At 42.8% G+C, this 20,414-nt stretch overlaps 1 protein-coding gene across 16 annotated transcripts in view; it reads right to left on the bottom strand.

Annotated features, from left to right (window-relative positions):
- Positions 1 to 20,414, bottom strand: part of LOC135219441 (leucine-rich repeat serine/threonine-protein kinase 1-like) — a 940,187-nt gene that overhangs the window by 76,774 nt on the left and 842,999 nt on the right. The window lies entirely within an intron of this gene.

The following is a 20,414-nucleotide window of genomic DNA, read 5'->3' on the forward strand; positions in this document are numbered from 1 at the left end:
CCCAACATTCATGCTTCACCTCACCCGACACCTGAGAAGAGATGTCACGTAGTAATTCACAATCTGCGCTCATCGGTGACACTAGACGCCATAGTGGAGAGAGTCAAGTTTCTCACTGGCTCTGACCCACTCATCTCTCACGAACTCCCATGCAGGATTAAACATAAAGTGGCTTACAGGATTACCTGCCTATTTCAACACCTCGACGTTCTTAAAGGCGAGAATTTTGGTCCTAATATGATATTATTATGATACAATAAAGTTTTGTACATACTTACCTGGCAGATATATACTATTAAATGGCCCACCCAGCCTCCCCTCAGGAGACAGGTGGAAGAGAAAATCTGATTAGAAAACGGGAATAGTTCCTAGTCCTGCCACCCAGCGGCAGGGCGGTAGATCACCTGACCTACCTGTAGCGTGTGCCGCGAAATTTGAATTTCTGTCGGGGACGACGGAGTCTAAAGCTAAGTATATATCTGCCAGGTAAGTATGTACAAAACTTTATTGTATCATAACAATATCATTTTTGTACATTCAACTTCCCTGTCAGATATATACTTAGCTGATTGGCACCCTTGCTGGTGGGCAAGAGACAGCTAACTACTGAAATAGACAGGAAAACAACATACGTTGTAGGTAAACATAAAAAACCTTGGTTCCTACCTGGTTAGGCGGAAGACTTCATGGCTACTGCCTAGGAGTCTGCTTCGCCTCAAGAGCCTCAGCAAGGTAGTGACCTTATGCTAAGAGTTCTTGTGGATCTGTCAATGGGGTCTTATCCGCTTACTCGACAGAATCCTGAGGATCTTTGTCAATGGGAGCTAATCCACTTATATGACAAAACACCTTGCCTAATGGCATAATCAAGGAGCACAACACCGATCCCGAGCACCTGATCCTAACACCCGGGTTAGTAATAAGATTGAAAGAAGTTACCCTGAACATTCTTTCAAACAACCCTAAAAAACACCACACCAAGTTTTAAAAATTAATTAAGGATTGGCATCAACTCCCTGTCCTAGCACCGAATCCGCAGATACGTATGGACCCAGCGAGAAGCATTTCTCGTAAGTCACTCTTACATCCTTCAGGTAGTGGGATGCAAAGACAGAGTTGCATCTCCAGTACGTGGCAGCTAGAATGTCCTTCATAGACAAAATCCTATGAAAAGATAAAGAAGTCGTAATGGCTCGCACCTCATGCGCTTTTACTCTAAGCTGCTTGAAGGAGTCGTCATCGCACACCCCATGTGTTTCAGAGATGACAGTTCTCACAAAGAAGGGCAGGGCGTTTTAAGACATGGGTCTTTTTGGGTCGCTCACCGCACACCAGACTCTCTAGGCTACCCTTAGTCTGTTTCTTCCTTTGAAGATAGAACTTAAGGGCCCTGACTGGGCAAAGAGACCTCTCAATCTCCATCCCTACCAAGGGGGAGAGTCCCTTAACCTCAAAGCTTCTAGGCCAAGGATTAGAAGGGTTCTCGTTCTTTGCCATGAATCATGGCTAAAAAGAACATATTGCCGAGTCTCCTTTAAATCCGACATACGAGTGCAAGGCATGAAGTTCACTTGTCCTTTTAGCAGTTGATAGGGCCAAGAGAAAAATACTGTCCCTCGTCAGGTCTCTAAAAGAAGCCTGATGGGGAGGCTTGAACTTGTTGGATGTGAGGAATTTGAGAACCACGTCCAGATTCCAACTAGGTGAAAGTGAGGACTTCTCTTGGAGGTCTCTAAGGACCGGATGAGATCATGAAGATCCTTGTCCTCCGCTATCTTTAGACCTCTGACTCTAAAGACAGCAAAGAGCATGCTTCTATATCCTTTATTCTGGATACTGGTAGGTGAGATTCTTCTCTCAGAAAGAGAAGAACATCAGCAATGTCGGTCACAGAGGTATTGGAAGAGGACAGCTTCTTCGACCTGCACCATCATCGAAAGACTTCCCACTTCGACTGGTACACCCGTAATGTTGAGCCTTTCGCGAAAATCCTATCGCTCTGACGAGTCTTTCGAAGTTGAAAAGGCAGTCAGGCAGAGAGCGGGGAGGATTTGAGAAAGCTCACGAAGTGGGGTAGTCTGAGCCGATCTCTCCTTAGTGGAAGGGATCTGGGGAAGTCCATTATCCATTCCAGAACCTCTGAGAACCATTCTTGAGCGGGCCAAAAGGGAGCGATAAGAGTTAGAGTCGTCCCTGTAGAGGACAGGAACTTTTTCATCAATTCCCCCACCAGTTAGAGTGGGGGAAAGACCTACGCCTCGATGCCTGACCAGTCCAGTAGGAGAGCGCGAATGCTATTGCTCTCAGGTAATCAAACGCAGAGCAAAAGTTGTCCAGTTTCTTGTTCTGATACGTGGCGCACAGGTCTACATGTGGCCTGCCTCACAGGGCCCATAGGCTTAGGCACACATCGAGATTGAGGGTCCACTACAAAGAAAGGACTTGGTTCCTCCGCCCTCACATTCCTCTCTCTCCCTGAATAAATCTGGTAAGGAGCGCGATCCCTCTCTCCTCCATCCAAAAGAAGGGTTCTTTTTACATCCTAAAGGGAGAAGGAATGTGTCCTCCTTGTTTCTGAAGGATGTCACAGCCGTGGTGTTGTCTGAATTGACTTGGACCACCGTGTCTCTGACTTCATACTGAAACCACTTAAGAGCCAGAAAGATTGCATACAGTTGAAACACGTTGAAGTATCAGTTAACCTGGTCCCCCTTCCAGATGCCTGACACTTCATACATCCCTAGTGCTGCTTCTCCTCGCTACCCTGACGTGTCAGAGGACAACACTAGGCCTACACCGTATCGCGTAACTGACTCGGGCGCTCTGACAGCTGCCGACTGACTGCGTACGGTATCGAGGAAAGTTGCTCAAGAAGAGACGAAGATTCTCATATCCGAGCAAGTCACTTGACCATCGTATTTGAAGGGTTAAGCCGAAAGACTATAATTTGTTAGTCACCGATGTCGGACAGAGAAGGTGACGATTCTGTTAAGGCATAAGCCCCACAGGAGAAAGTCAAATGCCTTCAAGAGACCGAGGTTCCTGAAGGCAAGACCTTCTCATAGTAGTTGAATCTCAGTTAAGGAGAAACAACACTATATGCCGTAGAAGACGAAGGAGGACAGAGAAGCAACTTACTTCTTCACAGTCGAATCGTGAGAAAGATTCTCAAGATTCTGAACCCGTGCTTACCATGGACTGAAAAAGCTAACCTCTAAATCAATGCTGTCCGATGATAAGTCGTTAGCTATGAAAGCGGATCGTTTTTCAGCAAAGAAAAACTCCGGGAAGTACTGCCTGCAGAACTGCTTTTCATGGGCTGAATATAGAAAACAGAACTGTCAGTCTGGGGACTAGGCGATGTCTTCCGATACATCTGTTAATTCGGGGTGAACAAAGAACTTGCACACCTAGGAATACGAGAAATTTTCTGCAGACAAACTCCGATGTCTGAAGAAAACATTCCTCATAACTTAGTGCGAAGCAGCGGTGGACTATTACAGACTTCCGTTACAGGGCGGTAAACAGAAAAAGAAAGAGTCCAATAAATATCTCTGTGAAAAAATACTAGCAATGTCGAAGGTGATGAAACCGAGCGACATAGCAGAAGATGGTTATTCATGCATGCAAGAATCCCCGTTAATCAGGGACCTAAGTCTGTGATTATTGAGCAGAGATACGGTTCTGTAGTACATCATTGAAGGAGAGAGAGACGTAACAGACTGCGTATCGCTGAGGGTCAGCTGGTACTGACTACTGAGCTGCTATGGCAAAGACAACAGTCTCATACAACGTTAGCTCTCGTCGCCTCTTCATCCTGAGTTGCCAACTATTCCATTCTACGAAGGAATGGGTTCTGCTAGAACCATCGGGCAGAAAAATACGCTCGGGCAATTATATTTAAGAGAAACGGATTTCGGTAAATACAAAAGCTGAGTTGGTGTTGTCGTGACAACACCATCAGTATCAAAAATCAAAACTGGAAACTCCTGAAAGGTTTGCAGTTCAATTAGGATACTTGTCGTCTCAGTCGGCATCGATAGAGCTAACTATATATGCGTCTGCACCCAGGACAAATCAACTGCTTAACAGAACATGTCGTGAGGGTAATATACATAGTATATTAGGAGGTTTTTGTACAACTACTTCCATCCTACATTCTTTTCTCTACGACGAGAGAGAGTAACGATTGGAGATCTACCACGAGAGAGAGTAAGGATTGGAGATCTACCGTCTTCATTCTCTAGTCAAGATAAAGAAGGAGTTTTTCCCGAAGGAAAAAACTTCAATGTGAACTGAGATCCGAAGGCGACAGTTCACGCTTCTTATCTTACTAGGCAGAAGACTTCATGAATACTGTTCATGAGTCTGCTTTGCCTCAAGAGCCTCAGCGAGGTAGTGACCTATGACTGAGAGTTCTTGTGGATCTGTCAATGGGGGCTTATCCGCTTACGCGACAGAACCTTATTAGGATCTTTGTCAATGGGGACTAACCCACTTACATGACAAAGCCTTTTTTGGGTCTTGTCAATGGGGGCTTACCCACTTACATGACAGAACCTCTATGATCTTGTCAATGGGGGCCAGCCCACTTACATGACAGAACATATTTAAAAAATTCGAGCATTAGCGAGGTTCCCGAACATCGTAAAAAACATCAGGAATTCTCGTTGTAGCTCCCTGAGGACCATGGTTTTGCTTAAGTGTTTAGAGATTGTAAGAAACTTGAACACTGCGAATGCCAGAAATTCCTCAGAATCTAAAGCATTCGGCAAAACTCTACCGAATTCGTCAGACGATCAGCAGTGGAGGTCGTCTAGATTCCCATAGAACTCGAGGGAGGGGCAGGATCCTTCCTCAATGACTGGGCTTACGCCAGGTTCCGAATAAGGGCGCCTACCAGGAAGTAAGGCAACTGCTGAGAAGAGCGCTTGGTAGGCGTACAAGAGCCTGCAAGGAGAGGAGAGCCTGATTGTAGAGGCAGGTTCTCCCTCATGAGGAAAGGGGCTTCTGTCCGAGGAAGAGCGGTCGAAAGACGACGATCTTCGGCCTGGCGCCTCGCCTCTGGGAGTTTCTTCAAGGCCGGGAGGCGCCTCGCGCTTGTAAGAAGCCTCGCAGACGGAAGGAGCAGTGCTGCTGGCGTCTCGTGTCTGATTGGAACATCGAGGAAGGAAAACGCCTGTTTGTCGACTCGCGTCTTTACTGGAGACTCGCGCCTGGATGGAGCATCGAGCCTGGTGGCGCTTCACGGCTGGAAAGCGGCTCGCACCTGGCTGGCGGCTCGCGCCTGGCTGGAGGCTCGTGTCTAGTTGGCGTTTAGCTGCTGGAAAGCAGCTCGCGACTCGCGCCTGTAGTGCCGTTCGCGCTTGGCTGGCTTGCTTCTCGTAGGTGACTCGCGCTTGGTTGGAGCTCCAGCCGCGCTTGGGCGAAGCGGAATCGGAAGACAAGAAGCACTCTATCAGGATGCCTTTGCAACGGCGATCCCTGGCAGTCTGGGACGACACAGATCCTGCCGAAGGGACGCCTGATCGGTGGGGATCCTTCACAACCTCCGTAAGGCTTTCGACATTCCTCCTCCTCTGGGCCTGGAAGTTTGGAAGAGGTCTAGGCCTGGTAGTGTTGCAGAGCTGATCAGACGCCCCCTCCACTGCACTGGGTACACTGAAATCACTATCCACTGCACTGCGCTTACCTTCAAAAGCTCGCATTTTGAGCTCCATCTTTTGAGGGCATCCTTCAAATCTGCTAATTCCATTTAGACGAATCTGCAGGTTCTGTGTCCTGGATAGGTGCTATAGTCTCACTAACTGGCTCGTTAGAACGAGACCTACTCAAGCTTTTCTAATGAAACTTCAGCAATGAAGGTCCTCTAATGAATTACATCAAAACGAAAGTTTCGTAATAATGACTGCAATTCAGTAAATGTATACAGTCATTATTACAGTAAATGTATACCGTAAAAGTATACATCCACTGTAATACAACAAATTTACTGTTATAGAGTAAATTCACTGCATACAGCAAACGTATACCGTCATTATTATGAAAGTTTTGTAATAATGACTGTCAATCAGTAAATGTAAACAGAACGATAATTGACTGATACAAAAGAGCTGTAGTTTCATGAAAAACAAAAATCAAATCTACAGTGTGAGGATTTACTGAACCGCTCGTTCGGTAGTCTAACGATATACATTCAATCACATAAACTAACGACATTACTAGCGACTGATGCAAAAAAAAGAAAAAACAAAAAAGGTAATAAAGCGTATGCCAAGCCAAAGATCCAATACGTCACCAAAAGACGGCCAGAAGATCCACGGCAAGCAAAAAACGAAATCCATCAGGAGGAACCAACAACAGGAGTTGTCAGAACCGGCAACAGAGAAAATCTGATTAGAAAACGGGAATGGTTCCTAGTCCTGCCACCCAGCGGCAGGGCGGTAGATCACCTGACCTACCTGTAGCGTGTGCCGCGAAATTTGAATTTCTGTCGGGGACGACGGAGTCTAAAGCTAAGTATATATCTGACAGGGAAGTTGAATGTACAAAAATATTAGTTTCAAGATATAAATTATTCCGGGATCAACCACCCCCAAGGGAACTTACTGACACTCCAACCAGGGTCATTTCCACTGCAAGTGCCTATCAACCCCCCACGGCGAGTGACTGCTCACTGCCCCTGGCTAACCCCCCATCCACCCAAATGATCAGCGCATTCATCTCCCATCTTTGTGAGTAGCCATGGATACATTAAACATAATCACTTGGAATATTTTTGGCCTCAAGCGGGACATTCCTCTCCTAAACATGTTCTGCAAAAACTTCAAAGGCATCATTGCATTGCAAGAAACGCTCCTCTGGCCACATGACCTTGCCATCTGCGATTCAATTCATGAAGACTTCAGAACCTTCTCGACTTCATCGATGCAAGTTACAGATCAAATCATAGCCGGTCGCCCGAAAGGGGGCCTTTCTTTCTGTAGTACAAATCGTTAGACAATATGATAAAGGTGATGACCTACAGGAGTGACAGATTGCTGGGGCCTCAAGTGGCAGTAGGGAACTCTAAAATCCTAATTATTAATGTTTATATGCCATGGAAAAATAACAATAATTTTGATCATTACTGCATGATCCTAGGGGAGTTACACAGCATTATTCATAATTCTCCTGCTGATCATATTTGTATAATCGGGGACCTTAATTCCCACCCCACAAAACAATTTTATAATGAACTTACTCGCTTCTGTCAAAATCATGCTCTCCAAATTAGCGATGTAATGCTCCTCCCTCCCTCCGCCTATTCATATGTACATAATAGAGCGGACGCTATTACAACCTCCGGGCTGGACCACTGCATCACATCTCCACAACTTCATGATTCTATTATGACCTGCAATATTTGCTATGATCTTGCAATGGGCTACGATCACATCCCATTACAGGTGTCATTCAGTACCCCATCCCTCCCTACCGTGAACCCCCTAACTGTTCACCCACCAGCAGTAAACTGGGATTTTAAAAGCCAACAGAAAACCAGATACAAGCCAACAGAAAACCAGATACTTTAAGGTGACCACGGAAACCAGGTTGCGGTCAATAGTTCAACCGGCAGACGCCTTACTTTGTACTAACACAAAATGTAGAAATGACCACCACAGGAGGGATCTGAATGAATTCTATTCGAACATAATCTCCGCTATGCTTGCGTTGGGCAGGACTGCCTACAGATTTCGTCAAGGTAATTCTCGTAATATACCTAGATGGAATGACTTGGTTAAAGATCTGTATACATACTCACGAGAAATGTTTTTACTGTGGAGGCAAAATGGTAGCCCCAGGGAAGGGCACACTGCATTATTAATGAGACAGGTGAGAGCGCAGTTTAAACTTGCTCTTAAGCACTGCAGGTTAAATGAAAAACAACTAAGAGCCGATGCAATGTCTAGAAACTTAGAATCTGGTGATTATCCTCGTCTTTGGAAAGATATCCAGTCCTTAAATCCCAAAACTAAAAAGCTATCACAGAGAGTAGGGGAAGCAGTCGGAGACGAAGCTATCGCAAGTATGTGGGTTGATCACCTTCAAACCGAATATTCCTGAATTGCATAAATGATCAAGATTCCCGAAGGGATTTAGATAACCTCCTTACTGACAACATTCAATTTCATTTTGCAGACCGTATTACGCCAGGTAACATCAGCGATGCCATAAACAGCCTACCTAATAATAAAGTGCCCGGCTGTGATGGTCTTCCTCCAGAGGCCTTCAAATTCTGCCATCCGATAATTTACATTTTGCTAGCTGCCCTATTCAATGCGTGCATAATTCACCGGTTTCTTCCAGACTCCCTACTCTTAGTCCATTTGATACCATTAATCAAAAACAAGCTAAAGGATGCAGCTGACCCTGGCAACTACCGGCCGATTGCAATCACAACGATCGCATCGAAGATACTTGAGTCTGTTCTTCTAGTGAGACTTCTCCCCTTTCTACACACCACTGACAACCAGTTCGGGTTTAAAGCAAACCACTCAACCGACACCTGCATCTACATACTGAAAGAATTGCTGAATTACTACCTATCATCAGCCTCTCCTGTTTTCCTTTGTTTTTGTAGATGTGAGAAAAGCATTTGACCTGAAGCTCTTCCTGAAGCTGCATAAAAGGGGCACACCCCTGTATATAATTGGCATTTTGCATTGCTGGTTCTCCACACAGCAATTCTGTGTCAAATGGGGTAACGTTTTATCTTACATCTTCGGTTCCATAAACGGGCTTCGTCAAGGGGGGCATTCTCTCTCCATACCTGTTTAATACGTGCACAGATGCCTTGAATGTCAAACTGAACTCACTCCCAATCGTATGCACGGTCAATGAAACAACTATAAACAACCTCTGTTACGCCGACGATATGGTTCTGATTTCCCCATCAGTGCAAGGTCTCCAACAACTCATCGACACTTGCCGCCAATATGCAGAGGAATTTGATATAATCTACAACGAAACCAAGACCCAGTGCATGTCGCTCCTCCCGAGATCACTTAAGTATATTGCAGAACCACAAATTTTCCTCGGAAACCATCGGCTGGAATTTGGGCACGAATTTCCGTATTTGGGTCACATCATCACCGATGACCTAAAAGATAGGGCAGACATTGAACAGAGGCGTCGTAAACTATGCGCAGCTGGCAACATGACTGCAAGGAGGTTTGCCTTCTGTCACCAAGACATGAAACTGCTGCTCTTCCTCTCGTACTGCTACAGTATCTATGGGTGTTCCCTCTGGACGAACTATACCTGAGAGACCAAACACTCCGCCACACAGCTGTTCATAGAAAACCACCTGGACAATTTAAAAATCATTGTTAGGCGAACAATGTCCAGTCTGGTAACCTGAGTGAGAAACAGCAGCAACTCGCTCATACAAAGCATCCTGAGGAGTGAAGCAAGAAGAAGATCTAAATTGTGGGAAAGATGGGAAAATGAGGCCTTTGTCCCCTAAAGGACTTAATCTCTGTATTGGCAAGATGTCATCTGCAGTTTTTGTCATTATTACATTTATTGCTAATATTTTAATTTTTCATTATTACTGTGTTTACTATCAAGTTAAAGTTTTTTTTTACATTCAATTTTTGTATTTAGCCCTCTGGACCTGACTACTGTAACCACCTAAGGTCTCTAGTTGAAATTTAAGTTATATAATTTGTGCACTAACTGTTATTACTCTCAATGCATATTTTTTTTCTCACCAATATTACTGTTATTACCAGTATTATGATTTCTGGGTTCGACCTGTGTCTGCCGATGAAAAATCCCTGTAACTCATTTTTCTAGCATAAATAAACTCTTAATATACCAGAGAAAAAAAGCTAACATGGTTATGCTGAAGTTACTACCCTCAGCGCGATCACCCAAAGGGTGTTGGTATAAGTATAGGGGCGTTGTGTTACCACAAACCACAGGACTTCTGCCATTTAGATAGTTCCCTTCCAAATCTCTGTGTTTGGTGGGAGCCGTTACAATGAGATCCCACCACTACTCGTCCCCGCTCGCCACTACTACTAATACCCATGCGCTACCCCTCATTCCTGTAAGAGTCGTGCGGTTAACAAATTGTTTGTTGACGACGCTTTTTCTTATCAGTGATTTTTTCTTCCATCCCATGGAGATGAGCGCCCAAGCTTCTTCTGCTTCTAAGTTGAGTACTCCAATTTGGTTTTATGGCATAATTTTGTGAAATTAAGTATGCTATTAGCCTTGGCCCCTCAAAATATAAGTTGGGGGTGCGATTGGCTGAGCCGCCATTTTAGCGTCGGCATAGCTACAACGATTTCCGAACGACATGTTTCAAATTTATATATATATATAAGCTTAGCTTAGTTATAGATGTATTTAACTGCGATATTCTATTTAGATATCGTTGGCTTTTATTTAGATATGGCTTATTTAGCAATATAATATTCGGTGCTCGTGAGCCGATCTCGTCTCTAGGCTAATTCTCCAATAGTAACCATATTTGATCCTTAATTGGATACATGGTTAATAACCCCTAGTTAGCCTAAATTTATAAGCCTAGTAGCTTATTTTAGTTTTTTCTCGTCCTAAGGTTGTAGACCTAAGAAACGGTTTAGTTAGCGCGGTCAAGTGAAATGTCCCATTACGTTGGGAATTTAAGTGATACTAAGGGTTATCTAGATTAGTCCTAGATATTTAGAGATTCTCCTATGCACCTTGTGTTATGTTGTGTTTATTTCTTATATACCCTTTGTCATAGTTTATGTGCCTAGCCTACCTGGATAACCTCCTGACCGGGTTGGACCACTTTCGATCGCAATGAGCCACGGCTAGTTAGCGAAAGGATCTAGGCTACATAGCCTATAGTGGACCCAACTGCAACCAGGGGTAGAGCCAAGTAACATAAGCTATTTCGACAAACCTCTTTATTAAATAAGAATATTTTATAATGAAAATATTTCATTATCTCTGGAGCCTCGGCGTACAGAGCACATATGAATGAAATATTCAGGGGTAGGGTATAGACATATAGTACATGAAGTTCGGTATTGCCGGACTTCAACTGATTCATTCTTTGCTTCGGCAACTTTAGAGGTAAACCATTATCTAATATGCATAGCTTCCCAGTCGATATAAAATAGACGAGATGTTCGCATCTTCACCATTGACGAAGTTCGGCGTATATGATTAAGCATGCCTCTTAAAGAATTATCAGTTATACTATTAACTTTTGTCTTTAAGCCTACAAAGTTAAGCCAATTATCCGAACGAATTATTTCGCCGACATCTGGTATATCAAAGTGTTTCTAGAGTTTATCAGTTGTGTTCTTACGGAGTATTTCGGAGACGAAATATTCCGCCGAGATCTATACAAGTTTTTTGGTCAAGTTATCCATACCTAGTGTTAAGTCTGTTCAGGAGTGTTTCAATGACGGAATACTTCGCCAACAATGTACACTATAAAACTTACGAGTTTTTTCTTTAGTGTGGATAACTAGCGCTTTTCAGTTCCGAAGTATTTCGGTGACGAAATACTTCACCGACAATTATAAACTGATTTCTCTAGAGATAAATTACTGCATGTCTAAATGAAATATTTCGTCGATATTTATAACCATAGAAGAAAACTCATTAGGAATTTTCACATTACAGGTGGTCCGTTGTCAGGCAGAGGGATGCCCCGCATCGTTGGTCAACCCCTATGGCCACGTAGTTTGCCGGACACACGCCAACTGTGCCGTACAATTGGAGAACTACGTGGTCTGGCACCCTGATGCTTGTACGGTTTGCTACGAGTTAGTGAACATCATGTCGAACGAGCAGGTAAGATCATCTTGAAATGACCTTCGATATTTAAAGAGTTTAGTCATAAGCTTTCTAGATAGTTTGTCATATCCACCACTAAATCGAATATTTTTTACAGACGGATCCAGCTTCTTACCACGATGCAATGGTGTCCCTACGCAAGTGGGTAGGGGGGTTCGGTAAAAACGTCCCAAAAGGTCAACCCTACGTCCTGGACGCAGATCTATGTGCAATGATCTTTGCAGGAGCCACTCTAACAACTGCAGTGGCCAGGGATATCGCCGGACCCCTCATCGAGGCTATTCGCGCCGAAACAGCGACCATCTTGGAGGAGCAGCAAGGGTTGACGGATGATGTGGCGGGGATTAACATCAACGCCGAGCCCATGATCACGGAGGAACAGGTAGGTGGGGAGGTAAGTGGAGCGAGTTCCATTCCCAGTCCTCCTTCCCTTGCTTCTTCTTCTCCATCCTTTAAAGGCTTTTCGAAGCCTGTCACAAAACAAGGAATGCCGTCAGTCATTCCTAAAATCAAAAAGACACTGAAGAAGGCTACAAAGTCTGTTCCGCCAGCGGCGAAGGAGTTGTCTTCGGCTTCACAGCCGTCGACAACATCCGCCATTGTGCCTGCTGCCATAGATCCTTCCCCTGACCAAGGGACAGGAACAATTCCTAAGGCGGCGGAACAGTTCTTCGACCCAGTTGACTTCACTAAACAATTACTAGCCACGGTCACTGGGGTCATTGATCAAAGGCTAGATGCACGCCTCGGGCCAACTCCGGACATCTCAAACCAGGCTCTCTCGTCATTGACGGAGAGAATTAAACCTATTGAAGAGATGCTCTCCGGTCTCCTTCGCTCCGGAACGCCAGCCCTATCCATGATGGTTCCGGATGCTTCAAAGCTTCCACCTTTTGAAAATGACAACCCTTGGAGGTTGGCCCTGCATGCTCCCTTCGCAGAAGGGAGACTGACCATTGAGGGGTGCGGGTCTCGACCCATACAGGATTATGAACTCTTCCCACCAGGTATGCAGTTCCCGTTCCCAGGCTTTGTTAGGCTAGCGAAACATGCGCTAGTCAGGGTAGACAAAGTACCGAAGGAAACGGTGATCTACCCAAGGGAACAGGCCCAAGCTGCCTGGGTCCGTTGCCTTTCAGAACTGAACTGTGTCAATACCAAATTGACACCATTCAAAGGGAAGTACACCATGTTTGTCACTCCCGAAGGGATTCCGTCACCTTGTACATCTAAGGTGGCGGAGTTGACACTACAAGCGATCGTCGAGGACAAACCAATGCCGGCACTCAGGGAAACAGAGCTTACATCTCTTCTGTTACCCACAGGACTAGACGCTTGGAATAACGCCCCGGCCACATTTACCGCAGGTAAATTAGAACCAGATTGCGCTTCGGAATTGTTTTCCGAAAGGTTGCCCAAACTCCCCGACCATATGATCAAGACGGAGTTTGAGGCAAAGACCAGGTTAGCCAGGTCTATCAATTCCGTCACATCGGCGGAGTTGCTAGCTACCACGTACGAGGATGAGCAAGTCTTCCGTGTCTTGACGAAAGATCTACTACAGACCTTTCAGTCAGATTTGTATGACTTTGCAGTAGCAAGAAGGGCCTGCAGGAAGCATGTCTTAGCTGGGGCCACGATTAAACACGAGCCCAACAGACTCATCAAATCTTCCATTTGGGGAGAAACCCTCTTCCCCAAAGAGGAAGTAAATAACATCCTCCACGAAGCTTCCAGGACTAACCAGAGTCTCAGAGTAAGGTGGGGCCTTCCCTTCAAGCGGCAACCTGATGCGCCTTCTCATCAGCAGCCCAAGAAGAAAGCGAGAAGGTATAACCCTTACCAGACGGCCCGTCCTCATGGATATGTGCAGGCAGTGCTGTCCACCTCTAAAGCAGTAGCACCACAGCAATATGTCTTGGTCCAACCTCCCTCGGAACCTCAACCTTCGACTTCATCTCAGGTTGTGGCTTCCCCAGCATTTAACCCTACGTATGAGGCGAGGGGTAACTTTCGCCCATATAGAGGACATGCTGGGAGTAGTCGAGCCAGAGGAGGCTCTCGACTACGAGGTGGAGCCAGAGGTAGAGGATTCTGAGGAGGTAGGGGATCTAGACCAGCAGCCAACCAGTGAGATCTCCCAGGTAGGGGGGAGATTGTTCCAATTCAGGGCTCGATGGACCTTCAGTCCATGGGCCCACAGTATAATATCGAAAGGTCTAGGCTGGAAATGGGAGAAGGGCCCTCCCCCTCCAGTCAGCTTCTTTCAAAAACCAACAGAGGACCTCTTAGAGTATACAAAGGATCTTCTTCAGAAACGCGCCATAAAGAGGGTGAAGAGCATAAGATTTCAAGCACGTTTGTTCAGTGTCCCAAAGAAGGACTCGAGCCAAGGACGGGTAATCTTGGACTTGTCTCGGCTGAATTCCTACATTCACTGCGACAAGTTCCATATGCTGACAATCTCACAGGTACGGACCTTACTTCCCCGTGGGGCCGTCACCACCTCTATAGATCTTACAGACGCTTACTATCACGTCCCAATAGCCAGAAACTTCTCTCCATACCTAGGATTCAAACTAGGCAAGAAAGCCTATTCATTCAAGGTGATGCCCTTCGGACTCAATGTTGCACCCAGGGTGTTCACGAAACTAGGAGAGACAATAGTTCAGGAATTGAGGAAGAAAGGAATACTATTGGTAGCCTACCTGGACGATTGGTTGATATGGGCGAGCAACAAAGCAGAATGTCGAAGGTCGACATCCAAAGTACTGAAATTCTTAAATTTTTAGGGTTCCAAGTAAATATGGCGAAGTCCAGACTGACCCCGGCATCTCAGTTCCAATGGTTAGGGATTCAATGGGATCTGAACAAACACAGGTTATCTCTACCGCCCAAAAAGGTCAAAGAGATAGTAAAAGCGACAAAACGCTTCATCAAAAACAGACGGTCATCTCGAAGGGAACAAGAGAGGATCCTAGGCTCCCTTCAATTTGCATCAGTGACGGATGTTCTATTAAAAACCAGATTAAAGGATATCAATCAGGTTTGGAGATCAAGAGCAAATCTCAAATTCAGAGACAAAGTTTCAAGGATTCCAGATATTCTAAAAAAAGAGACTTCTTCCATGGACGGGGCAACGGAACCTATCCAAATCAGTTCCGCTGCAATTTCCTCCTCCATCTCTGATCATCCACACAGATGCATCTCTGAGCGGTTGGGGGGGATATTCACCCCTCAAGAAAGTTCAAGGAACATGGTTGGAAACATTCCGTCGGTTCCACATCAATGTATTGGAAGCAATGGCAGTATTCTTGACATTGAGAAAATTACAACCGTCCAAGAAGATCCACATTCGAATAGTATCAGACAGCATGACAGTAGTCCATTGCATAAACAGAAGAGATCCAAATCCAGCAAGCTGAATCATGTAATGATAGCAATATTCCCTCTTAGCAGAAAAGAACCACTGGCATCTATCAGCAGTTCATTTGGCAGGGGTAAGGAATGTAATAGCGGACTCATTGTCCAGGATGACCCCACTGGAATCAGAATGGTCACTGGACAACAAGTCATTCCAATGGATCACAACTCAGATTCCGGAACTCCAAGTGGATCTGTTTGCCACGGAGTCCAATCACAAGTTAGCTTGTTATGTAGCTCCCAACATAGACATCAATGCCTTTGCGATCGATGCAATGTCTCTAGACTGGAACAAATGGGAGAGAATTTATCTTTTTCCTCCAGTGAATCTCCTATTGAAGGTTCTACACAAGCTAAGATCATTCAAAGGCCAGCTAGCACTAGTGGCACCCAACTGGCCAAAGAGCAATTGGTATCCTCTTATCATGGAGATGAAACTCAAACCTCAGGAGATTCCATCCCCGAATCTAACACAGATGGTACAAATGAGAACTGTGTCAGCTTCCTCAAGAATTCTAAGTGCCCTAACTTTATGGACTTTATGAAGTTTGCAGCACAAAAGCAAGCAAATATAGACCCATTAAACATTCTATTTGTAGAATCAGACAAGAGGGATTCTACAATTAGACAATATGATTCTGCATTGAAAAAATTGGCTATATTTTTGAAAGATATGAATATTCAGAAGATGGATACCAATCTTACAATTTCTTTCTTTAGATCTTTACATGAAAAAGGCTTTGCTGCCAGCACTATTACCACAATTAAATCGGCCCTAAGAAAGATTTTTCAAATAGGTTTCAATATTAATTTAACCGACACATACTTTTCTTCTATTCCTAAAGCTTGTGCACATTTGAGACCAACTAGCCGTCCTCAATCTATATCATGGTTTTTGAACGATGTTCTTAAACTTGCATCAGATTTAGACAATATTAATTGTTCCTATTCAGCTCTACTAAGAAAAACACTATTTTTAGTAGCTCTGGCCTCTGGAGCTAGAATTTCTGAATTGTCGGCTCTGTCTAGAGATCCAGGGCATGTCGACTTCCTCCCATCTGGGAAAGTTTTACTTTCACCAGATAGACAATTTTTAGCAAAGAATGAGGACCCACAAAATAGGTGGACACCTTGGGAAATTCTACCTCTTTCAGAAGATAAATCATTATGTCCTGTTCATACACTTAAAACCTTTATGACCACAACCTCTCAAATAACATCAGGCTCCCTTTTTATTAGAGAAAAAGGGGGCACGATAACTTTAAGAGGAATTAGGCAACAGATACTTTATTTTATTAAACAAGCTAACCCGGATTCAGTTCCACATGTTCATGATATCCGTGCAGTTGCCACCTCAACTAATTAGTTTCAAAACATGAAGTTTGAGGACCTTAAAAAGTACACTGGTTGGAAGTCCCCAGCAGTGTTTAAATGCCACTACCTGAAAAATTTACAGGCCCTAAAATTTTCAGCAGTGGCAGCTGGGGCTGTGGTTGTTCCTGAAGAGCAAACTGACAGCTCTCCTTAGAACCTTTGATTACATCTGTTCCTTTTACTATCTTCCTTTGCATATCCCCTCTACCTACATGGCTCGCTCACACTCCCCACCATACCTTTTTCCGGATCGGGCTAGACGTTGCTTGTTGACCCCGCTACCGTCTTTTTGTATGCAAGTGTACATATGTATATATATTAACCTTTTGTACTATTATATAAGTACTAGAATTTTCATTGGTCTTATGACACATGTTAACCCCATGTACTGTAAGGATATATTCCTTTATTTTTGATATTACTGTGCTCAATTGTAGATTAAGAATTACTTATCAATATGAACTTTAATACTAGTTATAAGTTATATGGTTAACAATAAGAATTAAACTGTTGATAACTTCTTATTCTGGGTATTATTAACCCTATTTTTATATATATATATATTTATACTAAACTTGTATATCATTCTCTGGTATTTTTTCATCAGCAGACACAGGTCGAACCCAGAAAAGGGATTTTGACGTAGGAAAAATCTATTTCTGGGGGAAGACCTGTGTCGCCCGATGAACCCTACCCTCTTTTAACATTCTATTCCCACCCTGACTAATCCAAGTTTATAGAATTGTTTCCAGGAATGAGGGGTAGCGCGTGGGTATTAGTAGTAGTGGCGAGCGGGGACGAGTAGTGGTGGGATCTTGTTGTAACGGCTCCCACCAAACACAGAGATTTGGAAGGGAACTATCTAAATGGCAGAAGTCCTGTGGTTTGTGGTAACACAACACCCCTATACTTATACCGACACCCTTTGGGTGATTGCGCTGAGGGTAGTAACTTCAGCATAACCATGTTAGCTTTTTTCTCTGGTATATTAAGAGTTTATTTATGCTAGAAAAATGAGTTACAGGGATTTTTCATCGGGCGACACAGGTCTTCCCCCAGAAATAGATTTTTCCTACGTCAAAATCCCTTTATTAGCTTTTATGCTACCTCAGCTATTTTGTGGATAAATGCCGATTATTCATTTTCTTTTTCTTTTTTATCATGTCTCATGTATCTAGATTGTGTATGTTACTGTCTGTATTTTGTATATTCAATGTATATGGCCCTGAGCTGAAATAGAGCATATTATTAATACTATTATTATTAACCCTCTTACGCCGATTGGACGTATTAAACGTCGAGATAAATTTTCTCCCGGGTGCCGATTGGACGTATTAAACGTCGACATAAAGTTTTTTTTAAAATTTGCGGAAAAATACTTATAGGCCTACCAGCCAAAAACTTTTGAATCATGCGCCTTGGGGGATGCTGGGAGCTCACGGATCAAGGCGTTGTTTTGTTTACAATCGTTACGCAGGCACGCAAGCGCGATTTTCTTTCTTATCGCACTAAAAAGTATCAGCGACACATCTCAGAAATTATTTCGTCACTTTGACATAATTTTTGCACCATTTTAAATTAGCCGTTACATGGAGTATTATATGTGAAAATGTGTGCAATTTCATGTAGAATACAACAAAAAATACTCATGATTGTAGCTTTTATCAGTTTTGAAATATTTTCATATAAATAACGATAAGTGCTAAAATTTCAACCTTCGGTCAACTTTGATTCTACCGAAATGGTCGAAAAACATAATTGTAAGCTAAAACTCTTATATTCTAATAATATTCAATCATTTACCTTCATTTTGCAACAAGTTGGACGTCTAGCACAATATTTCGATTTCGGTGAATTTATGAAAAAAAACTTTTTCCTTACGTCCGCGCGGTAACTCTTCCAATAAATTTTTTTGTGCGATTGTCGTAATGTTTGCACCATTTTAAATTACCCGTTACATATAGTTTTATATATGGAAATGTGTGCAATTTCATGCACAATACAACTAAAAACAACCCATGGTTGTAGCTTTTATCAGTTTTGAGATATTTTCATAAAAATAACGATAAGTGCAAAAATTTCAACCTTCGGTCAACTTTGACTACCGAAATGGTCGAAAAACGCAATTGTAAGCTAAAACTCTTATATTCTAGTAATATTCAAGCATTTACCTTCATTTTGCAACAAATTGGAAGTCTCTAGCACAATATTTTGATTTACGGTGAATTTATGAAAAAAAATTTTTTTCCTTACGTCCGCGCGGTAACTCTTCCGAAAAAAATCAGATATTTTTTTGTGCGATTGTCGTAATGTTTGCACCATTTCAAATTAGCCATTACATAAATTTTTATATATGAAAATGTGCGCAATTTTATGTAGAACACAACAACAAATGATTGAAGGTTGTAGCTTTTCTTATTTTTGAAATATTTGCATATAAATCACGATAAATAGAAAAAAAACCACGTTCGGTCAACTTTGACTCTACCGAAATGGTCGAAAACTGCAATTGTGAGCTAAAACTCTTACAGTCTAGTAATATTCAGTCATTTATCTTCATTTTGAAAGAAATTCAAAGTCTCTAGCACAATATTTAGATTTATGGTGAATTTTTAAAAAAAAACTTCCTTCCCTCCGCGCGCGGATTCTCTGCCGCAAATCTCCGAAATGCGCACGTCGCATTCTCGTTATATTTGCTCCGTTTCATATTACGTGTTTCATAGAGTTTTATATATGAAAATGTGCGCAATTTCATGTAAAATACAACAACAAATAATTGAAGGTTGTAGTTTTTCTCATTTTCGAAATATTTGCATATAAAAAAAATATTTTAAAAAATTTGACATTCGGTCAACTTTAACTCGTCCGAAATGGTCAAAAACTGCAATTTTAAGCTAAAACTCTTACAGTATAGTAATATTCAATCATTTATCTTCATTTTGAAACAAATTGGAAGTCTGTAGAACAGTATTTAGATTTATGGTGAATTTTTGAAAAAAACATTTTTTTACGCCCGCACGTTACGAATTCATGCATCATTTTGTGATAATATTTTCTCTGTGTTGCTTTGATCGTTTTACAATATGTTATATACCAAAATTATTGCAATTTAGTGTACAATACAACGGAAAAAAATTAACTCGTTAGCTTTAACCGTTTTGCCCACAGCACGATTTGAATACAATTATATATGAAATTTTGTTTTCGCGCTATCATATATCGCATTATTTATATATGATAATGATATTTTTTTCCATTTCTGATGGTTGCATACTAAACGTCAGGCAATGACAAAAAAAGGAGCCATAAATGAACTCTTAATCTTGAAAACTAAGCACGCTGTGATTTTTTGAAAAAAATATTTTTTCCGCTTCGGGGCTCACTCCGAGACCACCTTGGCATACGGGAGACGATTTTTATTATACCCCTTTGGCGTAAGAGGGTTAATACATACACAACATGGGGCTTGAAGAGAAGGATGCTGGTTATACTTTGTAACTCTGCTGAATGGGTAGAATGGTGGTAATGAAGATAAAACAATAAGGGAAAAGTTAGTACCACCAGCTTTTTCTATACAAAAGAGTATGCATTACTTGGGACAGATATAAGATGCTTATCCATAAACATGGATGAAGAAATGAGTGGTTAAGTGACCACAACCTTTATGAGGTACATTGGAATTTCATCTTGTATTGATACCATGCAGACGATTTGATTCCACTGCACTAGGTGCATCAGACTGTTACTTCCCAGTTTTAAAATTCCCTTTC

Source organism: Macrobrachium nipponense, chromosome 1 (genome assembly GCF_015104395.2).
Source record: "Macrobrachium nipponense isolate FS-2020 chromosome 1, ASM1510439v2, whole genome shotgun sequence".
Taxonomy (NCBI): Eukaryota; Metazoa; Arthropoda; class Malacostraca; order Decapoda; family Palaemonidae; genus Macrobrachium; species Macrobrachium nipponense.